Genomic DNA, 20,573 nt, shown 5'->3' on the forward strand with positions numbered 1-20,573 from the left:
TTTAGGTTTAGATCAGGGAAATGTTTGTTTGTATGCTCTCAGTTGGAGGCGATTCCCAAGTATTAGGACGTAGTTTAGAAGCTTCCAAATGAGAACTTCATGTAGATTGTAGAACCAACTTTTATATCATTGCTTTTCAACTTGAGATCACTGGTTGTGTGCGTGTGTGTGTGTATGTGTACACACATCAGAGTCACTTAGGGGACTATTAAAAATATAGTAGTTTGGGTCTTACCCCAAAAGTTCCTTAATCAGTATTTTCAGATGTAGAGTTTGGAAGATAGGCATTTTGAGAAAGCTCCACAGGGAATTTCGGTGCATCCCTCTGAGAGCTAATTACGTAGAATCATTGGATCTATCCTGTGGTATTTCCTGATAACTTCATTGTGGTATCGGAGATCCTTTAAAGCATCTATAGAGTCATTTGTTCAGCTACCAAGGTAAATTTATGGGGCTGTGTAAGTTTACCTGTACTTGAAGTGAGTCATTTAACCCCTCTTGGTGCTGCTTCTGTGTTTAATTGACAAAATAAGTGTGTTCAGTAGATCATTCCTCTTTATTTGCTGAATATTCTCAATGTCAACGATGTGGAAAGTACAAAGTGAAACCTTGGGTTCAACGATAACTTTTTAACTACCTTAGTTTACCCAGGGTGATCAAGCCAAAGGTAAAATCAGAGAAGCCAACGATAAAGTGGTTGAGAGACCCCAAATTGAAATAGGCATGTGATTGTAACCATTTCTAACTCTACTGCTGCATACTCAGGAAGCCAATTCTTTTATACTTCAAGTTATATCATCAACTCCATAATGCTGGTGTTGCTCAGGATAATTCCCAGGATTCTCTTTATCTTTCACTCTACGTATTGTATCTTTGCATGAGCTTGACCTTATATTTTCATGGCTGCACATTCCCTGACGAGTCTCAAATCTAAAGCTACATCTCAGGTCATTCCCTTGAGCTCTAGACCAATACATCTGCCCAGATGTTTGTATTTGAATGTCCCACAAGCATTTAAATTTAGCTTGTTTAAAATCTTTTTCTCAGCCCTTGCTTGGTTAATGGTTTCACTATTGCTAGAAACTTGAGAATTTCTTGCCTTAAACTTTCTCTGTCCATTTCTACAGTTTCTGCCTGAGTCACGTCTTGGTAATTTGTCCCCTAAATTACTGAGGTCTCCCAGTTGCTCCCTGTTTTGCTCTCACTCCAGTCTATAACTATTGCTCATCTTCTTCCTAGTGCAGAACTCAGTTGTGTCTGTCCCTTTCTTGAGATTATTTGGTTCACCTGTTGCTTAGAGATTGAAATCTAAAGCTTCTTAGCAGGGTCCTTCATGATGTGACCTTTGTAATTTTTCAGTCTCATCTTTTTGTTGCCAGAATCCCTCATTATTTTTTTTTAAATTAGGTATATTTTACATGTAGTAAAACTTACCATTTTTAGTGTGCAGGCCTGTGAGTTTTGACAGGTGTGTACAGTCTTGTACCCATCACCACAGTCAATATATAGAACAGTCCCATCACCCTGCAGAACTCCTCCATACCCCTTTTTAGGCAACCTTTCCCCATATCCAGCCCCTGGTAACCACTGATTGGTTTTCTTCCATTATAATTTTGCTGTTTCTAGGATGGTATATAAATGGAATCATAGAGTATGATGAGTAGAGTAGCCTTTTAAGTCTGGCATCTTTCACTGAGTGTAATGCATTTGAGGTTCATCTCTATTTTTGTATGTATTGATAGTTCATTCCTTGTTATTGCTGATTATGTGGATGAACCAACCACAGTTTGCTTACTCACTCTTCAGTCGAAGGACCTCAGATTATTTCCAGTTTTTGGCAATTAGGAATATAGCACTCTGAACATTTATATATAGGTTTTTTTTCATAAACATGAGTTTTCATTTAACTTGGGTAAATACAAAGGAGTGGGATTGCTGGGTCCTTTGTTCAGTGTATTTTTAACTTTATGATAACCTGCCAAATCGTTTTGCAGCGTGGCTGTACTAGAGTACGATCCCACGAGCAGCATGTGAGGGTTCCTGTGGCTTTGCCTCCTCAGTAGCACTTGCTGTTGTCAGGGGGTTTGGTTTGTTTTGTTTTAAATTTGTAGCCATTCTAATAGGTATCTAGTGGTTTCTTGTTGTGGTTTTAATTTACTTTGCCCTAATGACTAATGATGTTGAAGACGTCATTAATGTCTTCATTAATTCTTATCTGTCCTGTTTTTTTGTTTGTTTGTTTTTGCGGTACGCGGGCCTCTCACTGTTGTGTCCTCTCCTGTTGCGGAGCACAGGCCCCAGACACGCAGGCTCAGCGGCCATGGCTCACGGGCCCAGCCGCTCCATGGCATGTGGGATCTTCCCGGACCAGGGCACGAACCTGTGTCCCCTGCATCGGCAGGTGGACTCTCAACCACTGCGCCACTGGGTTGTGGTGAAGTACAGTGTTTACTGCAGGCACCAAGCAAGGAGGATGGGCAGCCCATGCTAAAAAGACCCGAACTCCCCAGTGGCTTTCTGGGAAGGGTTTTTAAAGGCAGCATTAAGGGTGAGGGTTCTAGGGTGTGTGATCAGCTCTTGGACTTTCTTCTGGTTGGTTGGTGGTGAGGTAACAGGGTGTTGTTTGGGGAATTTTAATCATCAGCCTCCTGGTTCCATCCTATCCAGGGTGTACATGCTTGTGATCAGCACGAAGTCACCATCCACCTCTTGGGAGGGAGTCTTAGTTTCTGCAGAACTACTCAAAGATATTTGTCAGATTGTTATGTATATGCCTTGAGGAGGAACTAGGACTCTGTTTTGTGGCTGCACTGTTGTTTAAAGCTATCAGTACTTTCTTGCTTGACTGCTTTTCCTTTGTTTCTGCATTCCCTCACTTCCCTAATTAGTAACTGCTTGAGTCTGCTCTTTGGAAATCAGGAAAGGCCTAGGAGACTAAAGCCTCTTTCCTACAAACAAGAAACACGGAGGGGCTTTTGTACCCGGGAAGGTCTCGCAGGGGCCTGCTGGGTTTCAGTGTCCCTTTTTCTTTGATACTCCTCAATCCTGAGGGGAACAAGGGTGGGACAAGAAAGGGAATAAAGTTTTGGATAGAGAGGTTAACCGTAAACCTGGCAGGGGGACTTGGTTTCAAAAGTACCCCCAAAGACCTTTTTCTAATCAGAGTTGGCATCTGTGGAAAGTAGATGGCAGGTATGTAGTGTCGTAAGGTACTCTCTGTAGTTAGTTCTCTGATGGTACTTGCTGGCTCATGTTTCTAGTTGTGTGCAGGTTCTTTCCTTCCTCCTTATATTCACCTTCTCTTGTCTCTTTCCCCATTTGCCAAGCTTAACTAATTACTCTTCAAGTCGTAGTTTACAGTTACTTTTTTTTGGTGGCACTTTCTCCTCCCCAAAATAAGATTGTGCCTTTATTATGCTTCCTTTGCTTTTTGGGCAGACTGTAATTATAATATTTATACAGCTAATTGTCTGCTTATTGGTGATGTAAAACGGTGCAGATTCAAGGGTGAGGGACTATTTTATATTTCTGTAATTCCAGTGCTTACTTTTTAGCTAGCACTCATATCAATGAACAAATGGATGGATGAGAAACAGTACCCACCTCCTGTATATTCTTGGAGAAAACTGTTGTGTTTCTTTGATCTGATTTTGTTTATTTCTGGTAATCTTTTTGAACACAGTTTTAGGTCCAACCCAATGCTTTTGGAAGGAAAGAACAAACAGTTCATTTATGGAAGAAAAGCAAGTCATGTAGCTTATTTTGGCCAAGTATTGTCTTTCTGGAGATATATTGAACTGTATCAAGAGATATAAAAATTCCTTCCTAAAATCCTAATGTCGTTGTAAAGGCTTGACCAGAAAGAGCAGCTGTTAGTTACCTTTCATTTGCAGTGATACATGCTCATCTGAGAGTTTATTATACTTAATTTAAAATTGAATTTTCTTTTAAACAGTGTGTTTATCCAAGATTAGGACAGGTAAATAAATATTTGGATCCAAGATGTCAGTTTTCTTACGAGAAATTGTCATTGTAGCAAGTTTTCTCATGAAGTGGCAAGCGTTGGGTATGAATTGCTTCTCAGTTTATTTGTAAAATGCATGATTTCTAGGTCTGCCTTGGAAAACTAGGAATGTGACTGTGATGATTGGTACTTGTTTTCTTCATTGCCTAAGAAGTGAGGCTTGAAGGAAGTTCCTTTTATTGAACGAAACAAATAATATGTTCTGTTTTCTGCCTTGGATTTTCATTTAAACTAAACATAATTTTTGTGTATATTCAGCAAAATAAGCTTACTTTATTAGGACAGAATAGCCTGTCTCAATTTTTTGATTAATTTAAAAATGAATTCCTAACACATTTTGCACCGCCAAAATTAAATCACCTTATCTGCATGAAATCATTTTCTTTAGGAGACATATTTAAAGGGTATATATTTACTTTATGCTCTTGTTAATTCTTGTTGACTGTCAGGATGAATTTCTAAAAGTAGTCTGTGTCTTTTGAATGTACTTTCAGTTCAGGAATTTTATTCAGGTTTTAAATTATGTATGCTGATAGAGGCAATGGAGATACAGTTAATTATAAATGTGAGAGATAATAAAAATTTTATTTGGAAATTTTTAGAATTATAATTTATTATGAGTGTGATACTTTTAGCTCTTCAAACAAAATATGGATGCCATTCTGCCAGTGTGATTCAGAAGAAGTCAGCAAGTAATCCAGTCTCTGTTCTCTTCCTAAATACTGCTGATAATAAAAGCATAGAACATTCCTTCTATGCTTCCTGACTTTCTGGATTATTTCTTGGGGGAGTGGAAGAGAAATAAAGGCCTTTCTTCCCATCTAGCTTTTTTTTTTTTTTTTTTTTTTTTTTTTTTTTTTTTTGTGGTACGCAGGCCTCTCACTGTTGTGGCCTCTCCCGTTGCAGAGCACAGGCTCCGGATGCGCAGGCTCAGCGGCCATGGCTCACAGGCCCAGCCGCTCCGCGGTATGTGGGATCCTCCCGGACCGGGGCACGAACCCGCGTCCCCTGCATCGGCAGGCGGACTCTCAACCACTGCGCCACCAGGGAAGCCCCCATCTAGCTTTAAAAGGCTTTAAAAGGTCTTTCCTTCTGGTTTCTATTGGTGATAAGCAGTAAGTGGAAACACAGATGGAAAATGTGAACAAAGATATCAAATAAACTATATATTTATTAACTTAATGACTATATATTGAACAGGTATGGTGTATCTGGCATTGTCAGCAGCTGAGCGAGTATAAGAAATTATTTTATTTATCTCTGTCTTATCCATAGTTTCTAGTAGAGGACCTGACACTTAGCAGAAACTCAGTAAATGCATTGAGTGAACTGAACGTGCGTTCTTGTTCTCAGGGAATATTGAATTCAGTATTTGGAGGGTACAGGGGGGCAGAGCAGGGAGCAGACATATGCAAATAGCTCTAGATGAAGACATAATATACTGAGTACTTAGAATGAGAGAGTGTACGGGAGAACTGAGGAGATGATGATTAACTCTAGCTCAAGGAAATAGATTTATAAAGGAAGTAGTGTTTGATAGGCCTTAGAAAAGGAGGAAAAAGTTGAGACACTTCGTTGGGGAAAATACTTCAGACTCTGACAAATGGCTGGACTTGTCTCATGGGAGGAATGGAACTGTATGGTGTCTTTGACTGAGGTAGATGACAATATTGCTAGAGACTTGAGGGCTTATAGTGAAGAGTTTACAGAAGTAAGAGTGGAATTGGAATCATATTAAGAGAGCCTTGCTGATAGTTCTAAGGGTAAATGCTCTATAGGTAGTAGGGAGCCTTCAGTCTTTTTGAGTAGGGCAGTGGATATGGTATCTGTTGTAGGAAAGCAGTACCGGGTGGGGAGGGAATGCAGTGTGTGATGGCAGTGTGAAAGATGGCTAGAGATAGGAGTTAGGCTACGAGGCTACTGCCTAGGGATGAATTGTGATAGAGCTTAAAAAAATAGAGGAGGAGGAGGTAGTTTAACTTGTTGGGTGGTACCTATTATGTAGCAGATACCATGCAGGGAACCTAGGGTTTACAAGGAGGGATTGGCCAGGACAGGGTCTCTGCCCTCCAGAAGTTTGTAGGTAAGAATAGAAATGAACATGTCAATAAATAATTAAATATAGCGTAAAAAATGTATAGTAATAGCTATATGAACAAAGCAGAGAAGCAGTATGGTGGAGGAAGTGACCAACTCTGTTGGAAGATGGGGTGGCAATCAAGGAAGCCTCTAGAAAGCTTGCATACAGTTATGGAAGAGGAAGAAAGTTAAACATAAGTCTCTCTCACTTCCCTGTCCTTCAGCTACCTATTTACCCTCCTTAGACTGATTTCCTAGGAATTCCTCCAGAGATACTCTATGAGCAGAGTTTTCAAAGATGAATAGTTGTTTTAGAAGCTGATTTAGTTACTTTTGCTAAGAAATACAGTGAAGTACTTTGAGACAAGAAAGATGGAGATTTGAATATTGGCTTTGCCACTTACTAGTTCTGTGGCCTTGTACTTTTCAACAAACTCTGTTTCCTTTTCTGTAAAATGGAAACAGTAGTGCCAGCCTCATAGGATGAGATTAAATAGTTCACTTAAAGCACCCGTTAGAGTGCCTGGTGCACAGCCTTGATGCTTCTGTTGCTGATGGAGAAAGAGCAACACAAAGGTTTGTGGCATGAATGTGTCTGGAGGTGATCACGTAGGGACTTCTAATGGATAATCTTTACCTTCTAGGTGCTAGCTTTAAAAGGGAATGACAATGATTGGATTTGCAGTTTGGGGAGGTTACGCTGATACAGAAAAGAGAGGTCTGAGAGACGCAAGAGGACCAGTTGGGTCATTATGATTTTGAATTGGCTTAATTTGTGTAGTGGAGTTAGTGAGGAAAGTAGACAGATTTATTAGCTATTTAGGACTTTAAAGAAAAAACTTGATTAGGTGGTGGGAATGTTAAGGGTAGCTGTTGAAAGGGAAAGAATGAAGGGTGACTTCCACTGTTCTGGCTGGGACAGTCGATTAGATAGATGGTGCTGTGACTGAACATAATAAAAAATACTGGAGAGAAGTAGAACTTTGAAATTGCAGATGGTGGGGACATTGTTTGAACTGCTGTGAGACGTCCAGATGATGAATTAATAGTAGGGGCTTTGACTGAAAATAAATGGGATTTAGGAGAGAGAAAAGTTGTAGGTGGATTTTGGAGTCATCAGAATGTAACTTGTTGAAGCCATGAGGATTGATACGATCACCCAAGTATGTGGTGTAAAAAAAGAAGAGGTCCGAGAATGGACATCTGAAACACCATATTTACTAGAAATGTAGGAGGGAAGAATCTAGCTAAGGATTCTGAGAAGGAATGGTCCGAGTTAGAAGGAAGATTCTAGAGAGTACTGTGTGTTAGAAGCCAAGGAAGTCAATTAAAAGGAGAACTGAAGTGTCCGCTGGTTTGTCACTTAGGAGGTTGTTAATCCTTGTTTTGGCAATTTCCTTAAAGTTGGGGTGGGAGTGAGTGCAGTGCATCAGAGAGTTAGAGGTAAGGGATGGAGTTGGTGGAGCCAAGAGGACTGCCTAGCTGTGCTGCACTTGTGGGAAACAGTATTTCTCCATCCATTCAGAAAAATCGGATGAAGAAAATTATATCTTGTATAAATTCTATTAATAATTCAACTTGTTTCCTTCCAGTTTTTATATATACACTTTTTTTACACAGCTGTACTCTTCTTACACATTTTTTTAAATTTTATTTATTTATTTTTGGCTGTGTCCGGTCTTTGTTTCTGTGCGAGGGCTTTCTCTAGTTGCGGCGAGCGGGGGCCACTCTTCATCGCGGCGTGGCGGCCTATCACTATCGCGGCCTCTCTTGTTGCAGAGCACAGGCTCCAGATGTGCAGGCTCAGTAATTGTGGCTCACGAGCCTAGTTGCTCCGCGGCATGTGGCATCTTCCCAGACCAGGGCTCCAACCTGTGTCCCCTGAATTGGCAGGCAGATTCTCAACCACTGCGCCACCAGGGAAGCCCTTCTTACACATTTTTACATCCTGTTTTTATTATTGAGTTACCAAGACATATTTATTACTATGTATTTTTTAACCTAGTTACATGTATAAGCGCTTTACTATGAGATTAAAAGCTCTGACCATCTTTTTTCTTTTATTTTTTTGCTGCAACATAGTCTGTTGTAAGTGTATTAAGGCACATCCATAGCTATTCTCCTATTGTTATTTAAGTTGTTCTGACTCTTTTCACTATTATAAATAATTTTTATGCATGGTGTCTGTATTTCTTTAGGAAAGATTTCTTGAAGTAGAATTATTGGATCAAAAGAAAAAGTATGTACACTTTTAAGGTGCATGAGGCACTGGCCAAATTACTCTCTAGAAAGATGAGTCCAACTTCCATGTGGGCGGGAGAAACTTGGTCATATGTGTAAATTGAGGAGAGGAAATCACTAGGGAATCCAAGGCAAGTTGAGGAGGCTAGTTCCTTTGCTGAGGGAGTGGGGTTGAGGGGTTAAATATAAGTTCGGAATGTGGGCTGGAATATGGAATTGATTAGAACAGAAACATCTCTACTTTGGGAAGCCTGTCTTGACAACCTTTCCACCTCCAAACTAGGTTAGACTCCTCTGTTATCTGCTTTCATAGCACTTTTACTCCCCCTTTATAGGATTTCATCATATTCATAATTATTTATGTAAGATCTGTCTTCCTTGTTAGAGTGTCAGCTCCACGAGAGCACGGACTTCTGTCTTTTTCACAGTTCAGTCTATGTTGGCCCACACATAGCTACTTAGTAAATATTTATTGATCAGGGAAGTAAAAGTATTGAGGAACTGTGAGATTTTAAACCATGAATTTGTAGGGACAGCAGTTTAAATGTGTAAACTAATTTTTCTGTATGTACTCAGCTGGCTGGGGAGGAAAGTTGAATTGTATGATTGATGCAGGATGGGAAATCATAGTTCAGGTAAGTTAGAAGGACAGTTGTAGTAGTTGAGGTTACTGGTGAGGGAATGTTTAAATGGACAGTTTTTTAGTTCAGGCTGGATAAGGAGGAAATGAAATCAGTAAGGAGCGGATAAAAGCAGACAAAATGGAGAGATTTGTATATTGCTGTTTCTAGTGAGGTTTAAGAAGAGGTGTGGTGGGATTTCTGCGGTGGGGTTTCTGGAGATGCCAGGTAGGATATACCAGTGAAAGACAGCTCATGTGAAGAGAAGCAGGAGGGATTTTGGGTTGACTTTGTTCACTTCTGTCTCCTCAGTGCATAGAACAATGCCAGGCACAAAACAGGTGCCTGAGTGGAGGCGGTGGGGTAACAGCTTTGCCTCCGCGTACCCCCAGCTCTGTGCCTCGTACAGAGTATAGGTATTGGTGTGTATGGAGTGAACAAAGTGAGCCTTGGATTTTGGATACTTCTTTACCGATATTTTGAAACCAGCAAAGATGGTTGGGAGCTGCATTTCTGTTGGTGAGGAAAATGTTTAACAAAGTACCCAGTGAAAGTGGGAAAAGTGCCCTAGAGATATATAACCATCACGTTTCTTAAATTATTCTCGAGTTGGTTATCCATCTTCATTGTAGCTGAAAGCCCAAATCACCTTTACCCCTTACTCCATCACTTATTTTATACCCAGTAAATGCATGTAGATTTTTTTGAGAACCTTTTCTCCAGCTGTAAGGTAATGTATTCTTAATGCAACAGGGAAGATCAAATAGATCCTGTGAAATAGAAAAAAAAGCATAACTATTTTTAAAAGCATGTGCAGTCCTACCACCCATACTAAAGTACAGTTGACATTTTGGGGTATATTCTCCCTGCCTTTTTTTTCCTCTATTCAAACAAATTTTAACATTAGTCCGAGAAAGAAAAATTGGTTTAAGATGTATGTGAATCACATAAAAGAGATTTAAAAAATATATTATGCTCATGTGTACCACTCCCTATACTTAATATGAGTTCAATTAAAAATTCAGAGAGAAAAATCCCATTGTAATGATGTCATGAAGATACCCATAATCTTTCAATATAATGTTAAGGTTGTATAGCTTTGTCATAATGAATATATTACTTGAAATCATATTTCAGTTTTGCAGAACCAGAAAAAGTTTTTAATCAATCTATTTATTTTTATCTCAGATACATTGAGTGCTTGCTGTTTGCCTTCTTCTGGAATAACTTATATGAAAGTAAATGTTCTAAAATAAGGAGACATGGTCTGTTAGTCTTGGACCTTTTGATTTTCTGTGGATGATTTGGCAGTTGGGTAGGTTTTTCAGGAGGAGTGGCTGAGATGTTTAAAATGATTACAGAGTAGTAACTGTTTTGGAACAGAAACACAGGCTGGTGAGGAGTTGTGCTTCATCCCAGTGCTGCTTTCTCTGTGATTTAGGTGGTGTGGAATCTCAGCAGTTTTCCTCCCCAATGTTTTCAAGCATAAAGAAGAGTTAATACAGTGAACAGCCATATACCACCTTGATTTTAGAGTTAGGATTTCGCTCTATTTGCTTTATCACAGATCTGTCCATCCATGAACACATCTTATTTTTTAATGCATTTCAAAGTCAGAGTTTCCAAATAAGTTTTATTTAAATTCTCTAATTTTACACTTGTATCTCTTTTTTCTTACTCTGAAAATCTTTGTTTCTAATGCTTTTGACATAATTTTTTATTTGCTTTGTCCTAGAACATAACTATACATTTCTAAATTAACATACCAATACTAAGCATACAATACTAAACATACCATACTAAAAGAATATTGAATACCGTATGGTTTTGTTTTGTCTTTTTTTTTTTTTTTTACAGTTTTACACCAACTTGACATATTATTAGTTTCACTTATTTAAATTTTTTTTTTTTTTTTTTGTGGTACGCGGGCCTCTCACTGTTGTGGTGGCCTCTCCCGTTGTGGAGCACAGGCTCTGGACGTGCAGGCTCAGCAGCCATGGCTCACGGGCCCAGCCGCTCCACGGCATGTGGGATCCTCCCAGACCAGGGCACGAACCCACGTCCCCCGCAGCGGCAGGCAGACTCCAACCACTGCGCCACCAGGGAAGCCCCACTTATTCAAATTTATCTTCCATTTATAGGGATTGCTTTTTTCTTTTTGATTTTTGTTTTAATTAAATAAAACATTTGAACATTTACATTGTTCCCCAATTAAAACTGTGCAAGAAGGCACTTCACAGAAGGCTCACTTAATCCTGGTCTTCCCCCCATAGGTAACCATTTTTACTAGTTCTTGTTTTTTCTTTGTATTATTTCCTTTTGAAAATATAAACAAATATGCCATAGAAAAGTGAACAGATCTCACAAGTAACTGGTGACAGACACTAGTTTCTTCTAGACAGGGGAAGTGGTTAGCTGGAGATAGGAGTGAAAGGAAACTTTAAACATTTTTGTCACTTTTGAATTTTTTTTTTTTTTTTTTTTTCTTTTTGTGGTATGCGGGCCTCTCACTGTTGTGGCCTCTCCCGTTGCGGAGCACAGGCTCCGGACGCGCAGGCCCAGCGGCCACGGCTCACAGGCCCAGCTGCTCCGCGGCATATGGGATCCTCCCAGACCGGGGCACGAACCCGTATCCCCTGCATCGGCAGGCGGACTCTCAACCACTGCGCCACCAGGGAGGCCCTTGAATTTTTTTTTTTTAATGATGTGGTCTATTTGCTTTTTTGGGGGGGGGTTAGTATATTTTTACATTTAGAAAATTATACTAATACCTGTAGTCTCCTTTTTTAAAGATATCCTCTGTTGTGAGCAGTGATGGAATTAGCTACTAACCTCTTCTTGACCTTCCCTTCCCTCTTCCCTAGAATCCCTTTTTTTTTTTTGGTATTTAAAAAATTGTTACTGATTCACATGCAGTAAAATTCACTTGTTTGAGGGTGGTGGTGTAGGTCTGTGAGATTTGACAAATGCATAGAATCATGTAACAACCACCATAATAAGATCTAGAACAATTCACCTCCCCAGATTCCCTCTTGATATCTCTTTGTAATCAAATCCTCCCCCACACCCTAACTCCTGGCAACTGCTGATCTGTTTTCTATTCCTGTAGTTTTTCCTTTTGAAACCAGAGTGTATTTTGTCATATAAATGGAAATGTCATATAAATGTAACCTTTATAATATGGCTTTTTTCCCACTTGGCATGATGCATTTGAGATTTATCTAGGTAGTCTAGTGTATCAGTAGAACATTCCCTTTTTGGTAAACTCTCCCCTTCTCCATTTTGTTAATTAATTGTAATATATATATACATACATTAAAAGTACATAACATTTGCATACGCAACTCTGTTACCTCATCATTAGTGTTAGTTCTAAATTCAGTGTATTTAATACTTACCACCAGATCTTATTTCAAAGCTTCTCTTAGGGTTTTTTGGTTGTCTGAAGCTCATTCTTTACTAGAGAGCTCAGGAAGAGCTCACGGGAACAATATTATTTAAGTCCTTTCTGGTTCGTAACTTTGTGACCATTACACCCATTATATTTGAAGGTTTGGTTGGATATAAAATCCCTGGTTTACATTTTCTTGAGCTTTGTGGACTTGGATATGAAGTATCACTGTCAAAGTCTTATGCCATTTTTTTTCCTTGCAAGAGATTTGGTCTTTTGCTTGGATGCCCAAAAGATTTTTCTTTAAGGAACCAGTATTGAATATGTCTTGGTGTTAACCTTCATGTATGACCTTAAATAATAGGTTCAAGTCTTCTTTTATTTCAGAAATGTTTTCTTCTGTGATAATTTTCAATATTTGCTCTTTTCAATTACACAGGTTTCATTTGGGGGGACTCCAATTTTGAGTATGTTGGATCTTCTTTGCCTAACTTCTGTATCATTTACTCACAAAATTTTTTTTTTCTTTCCTTCTTTGTTATTCTAAAAATTTCCTGCATTCTGTTCCATCTTTTCTTCTGGTGTCTACTCACTCTTGTGTTCCATTTAGTTTTTCTTCATTTCTGATTTAATTTTTCTTTTTTCCTAATTCTCATATAATGCTAATAAAAACACCATTTTCCTACTTATTTATATTAAAAAATGGAGACTTCCTGTGAAAAAGTTAAGTTAGAACACTGGTGGAGAGAAACGCTATTGCTGAAAAACAGTAAAGTACACCCCAATCTCCAGAGTTATAGGTACACCTCACTTGGTATGATGGATAGTATCTGTAAAGTTTATAAAATTGAAGTGAGGCAGTTTCTTACTAACTTCTTTGCGTGATTTGGAATTACTGCTTTTCATTCTTCAATTTTTTAGGGAGATGATGAGAAGTAAGATTTTAAATATGGGTTATAATATAAAGAATTAATTTTATTAACCAAAAACTTCACTTTATTGGAGTTGTAAATAATTTAGTGCCTATGAGGTGAAAGTAGGATGTGTTTTATACCTGTTATGTGGTAAATTATTTTCATTACCCTACATTTAACACTATAACAGGCTACTTTAAAAAATTGATTTGTTGCTCTTGTAATTAACTGCAGATCAGATTCTTTGATAGAGAGTTATTAGAGAAACTCTCAAAATATAGTGTTCTGCTTTTGTTGATCCTAGAGTTTATTGTCTTAATTATTACTTAAAAGGCTGGATAAATGAATAGGTACTTGAAGTCCATCTTTGGAAACATAGCCAGGCCTTAATTTAAGGTATTTGTATTTATATAGCTATTTGAGAAGTAGTGGAAGAAATATGCAACTCAGGGGTTGATGTATATTATTGTGGACTTTCCAAAGGCAAGAAGTAGAGCCTGTTAATTTTTGTTTTCTGTGATCCTTTTGCTTTGGGAGAAATGGAGGGCTAGTAATGATATATATAGAAAGAAGTAGCTGCTTTACTGTCCGTGTAGAATTAGAATAAAAATTGTTTTACCACAGACAAATCAAAATGCTCTAGGTTTGAATAGTAATACTGAGAAAGAGAATTTATATTTTTTTCTAATTTCAGTTGTAAAATTTTTACCTCAATTCTGTTGGCTCAGATATCATTTAGAGATTACTACTTAATTTGTAGTATTTTAGATATGCATATTCTTGAATTTTTTTGTATATTAATAGTGCATATCTAAGAATGTGCATGTTGGATGTGGTATGGTAAAGTTGTTGGGACAGCAGAGGCTTGGCAGGAAGTTTATTATACTCACAGGACCCAGAGGGGAGTTACGCACGCCACGCAGGGTCACAGGAGAAGCACCAGGTTTCAGTCAGGTGGCAGAAGATAGTGGGGGAAGGCAAGGCCAAGACAGGGTAAACAGTTTAGGATTGGCTGGTTTGAATAATATTGGCGGGCCTTGTGCTATAGGGGTGGTCTCTAGTTGTTTGGGACTTGACCTGAGATGATTTAGGGCAGGAAAAATTGGCTTGTGTGTGAGAGTAAAATAAGGAGATGATGGGGGCTATAGACTCAGAATCAGTTGGTTTGTATATGAGAGGCATATTCCTGGCCAGGCCATTTGTTATCTCTTAAGAAAAGGCTTGCCTTGGAAGGGGCTGGTCAGAGATGGGGAAGGAGCAGTCTCTGACCAGCAAGCTCTTTAAGATGTCACAACTTCATATAAGTTACGGGAGATAAAAAACATGACTAGTGCAGCAGCCCAGTGAAGTTTATCTGTTTACTCTGTCATACAATATCTGATATATTCATAATCTTAGCTTCCTAGACAATTGCTTTCTTTTTGTTTGTTTGCTTTTTCATACTTTTTAAACCTTTTGGTTCGTGATTGCTTTTTTTTCTTTTACCCCTGATACATGCATCTTTTAAAAACTTGATTAATGTATTTTCACAGGAGCATCTACAACTTTTGATGAGATAATTTTGATTTAATTTTATAGCACTACTGTATGAATCACCAGTTGGATATATGTCAGCAGTTCACTTTTAATGGTTGAGAGTAGACATATGTTTCTTCTTCTTCTTCATAAAGAAGAGATAGGTGTATGTTCATCTTTTTTAAATGTTTAAGATTGGTAGCTTGTGAGTTGCAGGTAAGTGTCCCTGAGTTTCTATGTAGAAATATTACCTAGATATACATACAGCAGTGAATCTTGCAGCAATACTTATCTTTTGGTGCTCTTATTTGGAGTCTTATTTCATTATATTTATGATGCCATTTGACAGAAATAAAACATTTTATTTCAAAAGGTATTAAGTAATTTTAAAATCCTGTAAGACAAAAAGATCCCTCTTGTACCTTGAGTAACGTGAAGATACTATTCAGAATTTGAAATTTAAAAATTAAACATCAAGCAAGAAATTTGATAGATGACTGTTAGGCCCATTAGAGGAATGCTTACTGAGCAGCTAAGTTATTCAAATTCATATAATTTGAAATTTTCTTTATTTCTGAAATTCCTAAACACTTGTGTTAAGAAATTATGTTCGTAAAATTGCTTTTGAGTTTCAAATAACACACTGATTCAATAAATTACTTTGTAAATTAAAAGCTAATTCCAGTCCTATAGGACAGAAACGTCTTTTCGACATTGAATTACTTCACTCGAAAGGGCCATATCTACCCCATATTTACCCTTTTGGAAAGCATTGTTTCTTTACACACAGTACAAGCTGTTTATAACATACTTCCCCCATTATTGTTTAATGTCTTTACATTTTATTAAATACTATTTTTATAACAGCATCTATAGTGACCACATAGTACATTCAAGATTAAAACCATGCTGGTGCTTGAACCAATAGTTCAGTGCTTTTAATTACTGGGTAGTCGTCCATTGTCAAGAGGTACCACGTTTCATCATCCCTTCACCAGTTGAAGGACTTTGGGTTGTTTCCAGGTTATGTCAGTTATGAGTATAGGTGTAAAAAGTATTTGCAAACAGGTTTTTGTGTAGTTTACCTATATTCTTGGTTTACTGAGAGTTTTAATCATGAATGAGTGTGTTACGTTTTGTCAAGTGCTTTTCTATTATGATCATATGATTTTTCTTCTAAATTATTGGTGAAGGATTATATTAATTTTCAAAGGCTGAACCAGCTTTGCATACCTGGAATAAATTGCACTTGGTTGTAGTGTTTAATTCTTTTGTATACGTTGTTGGATTGATATGCTGATATTTTGTTGTGGATTTTTTACATCTATGTTCCTGAGAAATAGGTCTGTGCTTTTCCTTTCTTGTAATCTCTTTATCTGGTTTTCATATTAGGGTAATGCTGGCCTCAAAAAATGACTTAGGAAGTGTTCCCTCTGCTTGTATTTTCTGGAATGGATTTGTAGACAGTTGTATCATTTCTTCCTTAAATGTTTTGTAGGATTCAACAATTAAACTACCTGTGTGTAGTGTTTTCCTTTTTGGAAGGTTGTTAATAATTGATTGAATTTCTTTAATATATAGAAGCATATTCAGATTATCTGTTTCTCCTGTTGTTAGTCTTGGTAGATTATGTCTTTTAAGGAATTGGTCCATTTAATCAAAATTATTAAGTTATTATCTAAATTATTAATTATGAATTGGTCCATTTTATCTGTATTATTAAGTTATTATTAATTTTTTTTCCTTTTAATGTCCATGAGATCACTAGTGATATTATTACTGACAACAGTAATTGCTGATTTCTTTCAGTTCTGTTATTAATAATTTGTTAGTTTGGCTAGAGGTTTATTAATTTTATTGAGCTTTTCAGAGAACCAGCTTTTAGGTTTCTTTTGGTGGGGAGAATCATTCCGTCCTCCTTTTATTGGTTGATTGAAGTATAGTTGCTTCACAATATTATGTTAGTTTCAGGAGTACAACATAGTGATTGAATATTTTATGGATTATACTCCATTTAAAGTTATTATAAAATACTGGCTATATTTCCTGTGCTGTACAATATATCCACCTAGCTTATTTATTTTATACATAGTATGTATATAAAATATGTATTTTATACATGGTAGGTTATACCTCTTAATCCCCTACCCCTACCTTGCCCCTCTCCCATCTCTCTCCCCACTGGTAAACACTAGTTTGTTCTCTGTATCTGTGAGTCTGTTTCTGTTCTGTTATATTCATTCATTTCATTTTTTAGATTCCTCATATAAGTGATAACATACAGTATTTGTCTTTCTCTGTCTGACTTACTTCACTAAGCTTAATACCCTTCAGGTCCATCCATGTTGTTGCAAATGGCAGAATTTTTTTTATGGCTGCATAGCACTCCAGTGTGTGTGAGTGTGTCTGTGTGTGTATCACATCTTCTTTATCCATTTATCTGTTGATGGACACTTAAGTTGCTTCCATATGTTGACTATTGGAAATAATGTGACTATGAACATTGGGGTGCATGTATCTTTTCAAATTAGTGTTTTCATTTTCTTCAGGAGTGGAATTGCTGGATCATATGGTAGTTCTATTTTTAGAACTGTTTTTTAATTGGCTACCCCAACTTACATTCCCATGAACAGTGTATAAAGGTTCCCTGTTGTCCACATCTTTGCCAGCATTTGTTATTTGTGGTCTTTTTGGTGATAGCCATTCTGACAGGTGTGAGGTGATATCTCATTGTGGGTTTGATTTGCATTTCCCTGATGACTAGCAATATAAAGAACAAGCTTTTAGTTTTGTTGATTTTCTCGGTTTTCCTATTTGCAATTTCATTGATTTCTGCTCTGATTTTTATTATTTCTTTTCTTCCTAAAATCTAAAATATTAAGAAAAATTAATATTTTTCTTAATTACTGGTTTCCTAAGGTAGAAGCTTAAATTATTGATTTTAGATTATTATAATATTCAGTGCTATAAATTTTCCTCTAAGCACCTTTTTTTAAAGCTGCATCCCACAAATTTTGATGTTATGTTTTCATTTTCATTTAATCTAAAATAATTTTAAAATTTCTCCTGAGGATCTTCTTCTGTGACCCATTTGTTATTTAGAAGTGTAATGCTTAATCTCTAAATATTTGGGATTTTTCAGCTTTTATTGATTTCTAGTTTAATTTTATTGTGGTCTGAGAGTGTACTTTGTATTATTTCAGTTTTTAAAATGTGTTAAGGTATGTCTTAACACAGAATCTGGCCTTTCTTGGTGAATGTTTTTGTGAACTTGAGAAGAACATGTATTCTTATGTTATTGGATGTAAATGTCGGTGAAATCCAGTTGATTGATGATGCTGTTGACTTTGACTGTATCCTTACTGGTTTTCTCCCTGCTGTGTCTGCCAGTTACTGATGCAGGTTTGTAGATGTCTTCAGTTATACTAGTGGATTTAACTGTTTTTCTTTGCAATTCTGTCAGTTTTTGCCTCGTATCTTTTGATACTTTGTTATTAGGTGCATAAACATTAAGAATTATTATGCCTTCTTCAAGAGTTGACACTTTACATAGTGCTCCTCTTTATCCCTGATAATTTTCCTTGTTCTGAAATCTGCTTTGTTTGGAACTAATATAGCTAGTCCAGCTTTCTTTTGATTAGTATTAGCATGGTATACCTTTCTCCATCCCTTCCTTTTAATCTATCTGTGTCTTTATATTTAAAGTGGGCTTCTTGTAGACAACATATACATGGGCCTTGTTTTCTTATTCAATCTGTCAGTTTCTTTTAATTGGTGTATTTAGACCTTTCACATTGAAAGTGAGTACTGTGAAAGTTGGGGTGGTATCAACCTTGATTATAACTTTTCTGTTCATTGAGTTTGTTCCTTGTTGCTTTCTTAAAAATCTTTTCCCCCATTTGGGTTTTTTTTTTTTTTTGCGGTACGTGGGCCTCTCACTGTTGTGGCCTCTCCCGTTGTGGAGCACAGGCTCTGGACGCGCAGGCTCAGCAGCCATGGCTCACGGGCCCAGCCGCTCCGCGGCATGTGGGATCTTCCCGAACCGGGGCACGAACCCGTGTCCCCTGCATCGACAGGCGGACTCTCAACCACTGCACCAGGGAAGCCCCCCGATTTGGTTTTAATTGAGCATTTTTTTATGATTGCATTTTCTGATCTATCTTCAGATATCAATTACACTTCTTTTAAAAATTTTATTGGTAGAGTTTGCAGTAGACATTTTCAGCTAATAAAAGTCCATTTTCAAGTAACACTTTACCACTTTACAGGTAATGCAGGTGCTTTGTAACAGATTATAACCAATTCCTCCCTCCTGTCCCTTATAATATTTCTGTCACTCCTTTCACTTATCTATAAAATGTAGTTACCTAATTCATTGTTGCTGTTATTATTTTGAACAGTTTTCCAAGATCAATTGAACAGTTATCCAAGTTATCCAAGATCAATTATCCAAGTTATCCAAAATCAATTCAAACAGTTATCCAAGATCAATACAAAATCAGAAAAATAAAATATTTTATCTTTATTTATTCCTTCTCTGACTCTTTCTTTCTTTATGTAAATCTGAGTTTCTTACCTATGTCTTTTCCTTCTTTCTGAAGAACTTCTTGCAAGACAGGTCTATGGCAATAAATAGTCTCAGTTTTTGTCTGATGAAGTCTATTTGTCCTTAACTTTTTTGAAGGATAAATTTCACTGGATATCAAATTATAGTTGGTAGATTTTTTTTTCTTTCAGCACTCAAATATTTCACTCCAGTCTCTTGCTTGTATGGTTTCTGCAGTCTGATGTAATTCTTATTTTTCTTTCATATAGGTAAGGTGTTTGGTTTTGGTTTTTTTTTGTTGTTGTTCTTTAGCTTATTTTAATATTTTCTCTTTGACTTTCTGCAATTTGAATATGATAAATTAGGTGTTGATGTTTGGGTATTTGTCCTATTAGTGTTCTATGAGCTTTCTGGAATTTGGGGTTGGAAAAAATTCTCGGCCAGTATTACTTCACATACTTAAGTTTCTCCCCTCTCCTTGCCATATCCTCATTCTGTGTTACACCTTTTATTGTTGTCCCACAGGTCTTGTATATTCTTTTCTGTTTTTTTCATTCCTTTTTTCTCTTGCCATTTAAGTTTGGGAAGTGTCTGCTGACGTACCTTCAAGCTCACAGATTGTTTCCTCAGTTGTGTTTAGTCGAATGATGAGCCTGTTGAAAGCATTCTTCCTTTGTGTTAGTGTTTTTGATGTCTAGCATTTGTTTTGATTCTTTTTTGTAGTCCGTAGCCTGCTAATCACAGTTCTCTTAACTTTTTCGTTTGGTAACTCCCAAGTTCTGCCATGTCTGATGTAGTTGTGATGCTTGCTCCGTCTCTTCAGAATGCTATGTTTCTTTTTAGCAAGTAGTGAATTGTTCTGTTGTTGAAAACTACATGATTTATTGGATAGCAGGAATTCAGGTAAATAGGTCTTAAGTGAGGTTTTATGATTATCTGGCTAAGAGTTAGGCTGTGTTTAATGTTTGCCAATTTGTTTGTATTATTTGTAGGTGTCAGAAGCTTAATTTACCTCTAGTTTCCTTGCTTTTGTTTTCCCTGCTGTTTTGGGTTTCCCTAGAAACTCCTTAAGTAGAGTCTGTGTCTTTCAGCTGTCTCACTTGTCATTTGTTTTTATACTGGAGCCTTGTTGATGTGGTGATAGGTACCAGGAAGGGAAGTGTTCTGTAACTTATGATTAAATACCACTTGTAGTTGTTGTAGTTGACCAGAGTTCCTGGGCTGTGATCTTTGGAAGAGTTTT

The 20,573-nt window shown here is 37.2% G+C and overlaps 1 protein-coding gene across 1 annotated transcript in view; it reads left to right on the top strand.

The window, feature by feature from the left end:
- Nucleotides 1–20,573, top strand: part of RANBP9 (RAN binding protein 9) — a 90,648-nt gene that overhangs the window by 16,108 nt on the left and 53,967 nt on the right. The gene's annotated exons all lie outside the window — the stretch shown is intronic.

Source organism: Mesoplodon bidens (assembly GCF_964165515.1).
Source record: "Mesoplodon bidens genome assembly, chromosome: 10".
Taxonomy (NCBI): Eukaryota; Metazoa; Chordata; class Mammalia; order Artiodactyla; family Ziphiidae; genus Mesoplodon; species Mesoplodon bidens.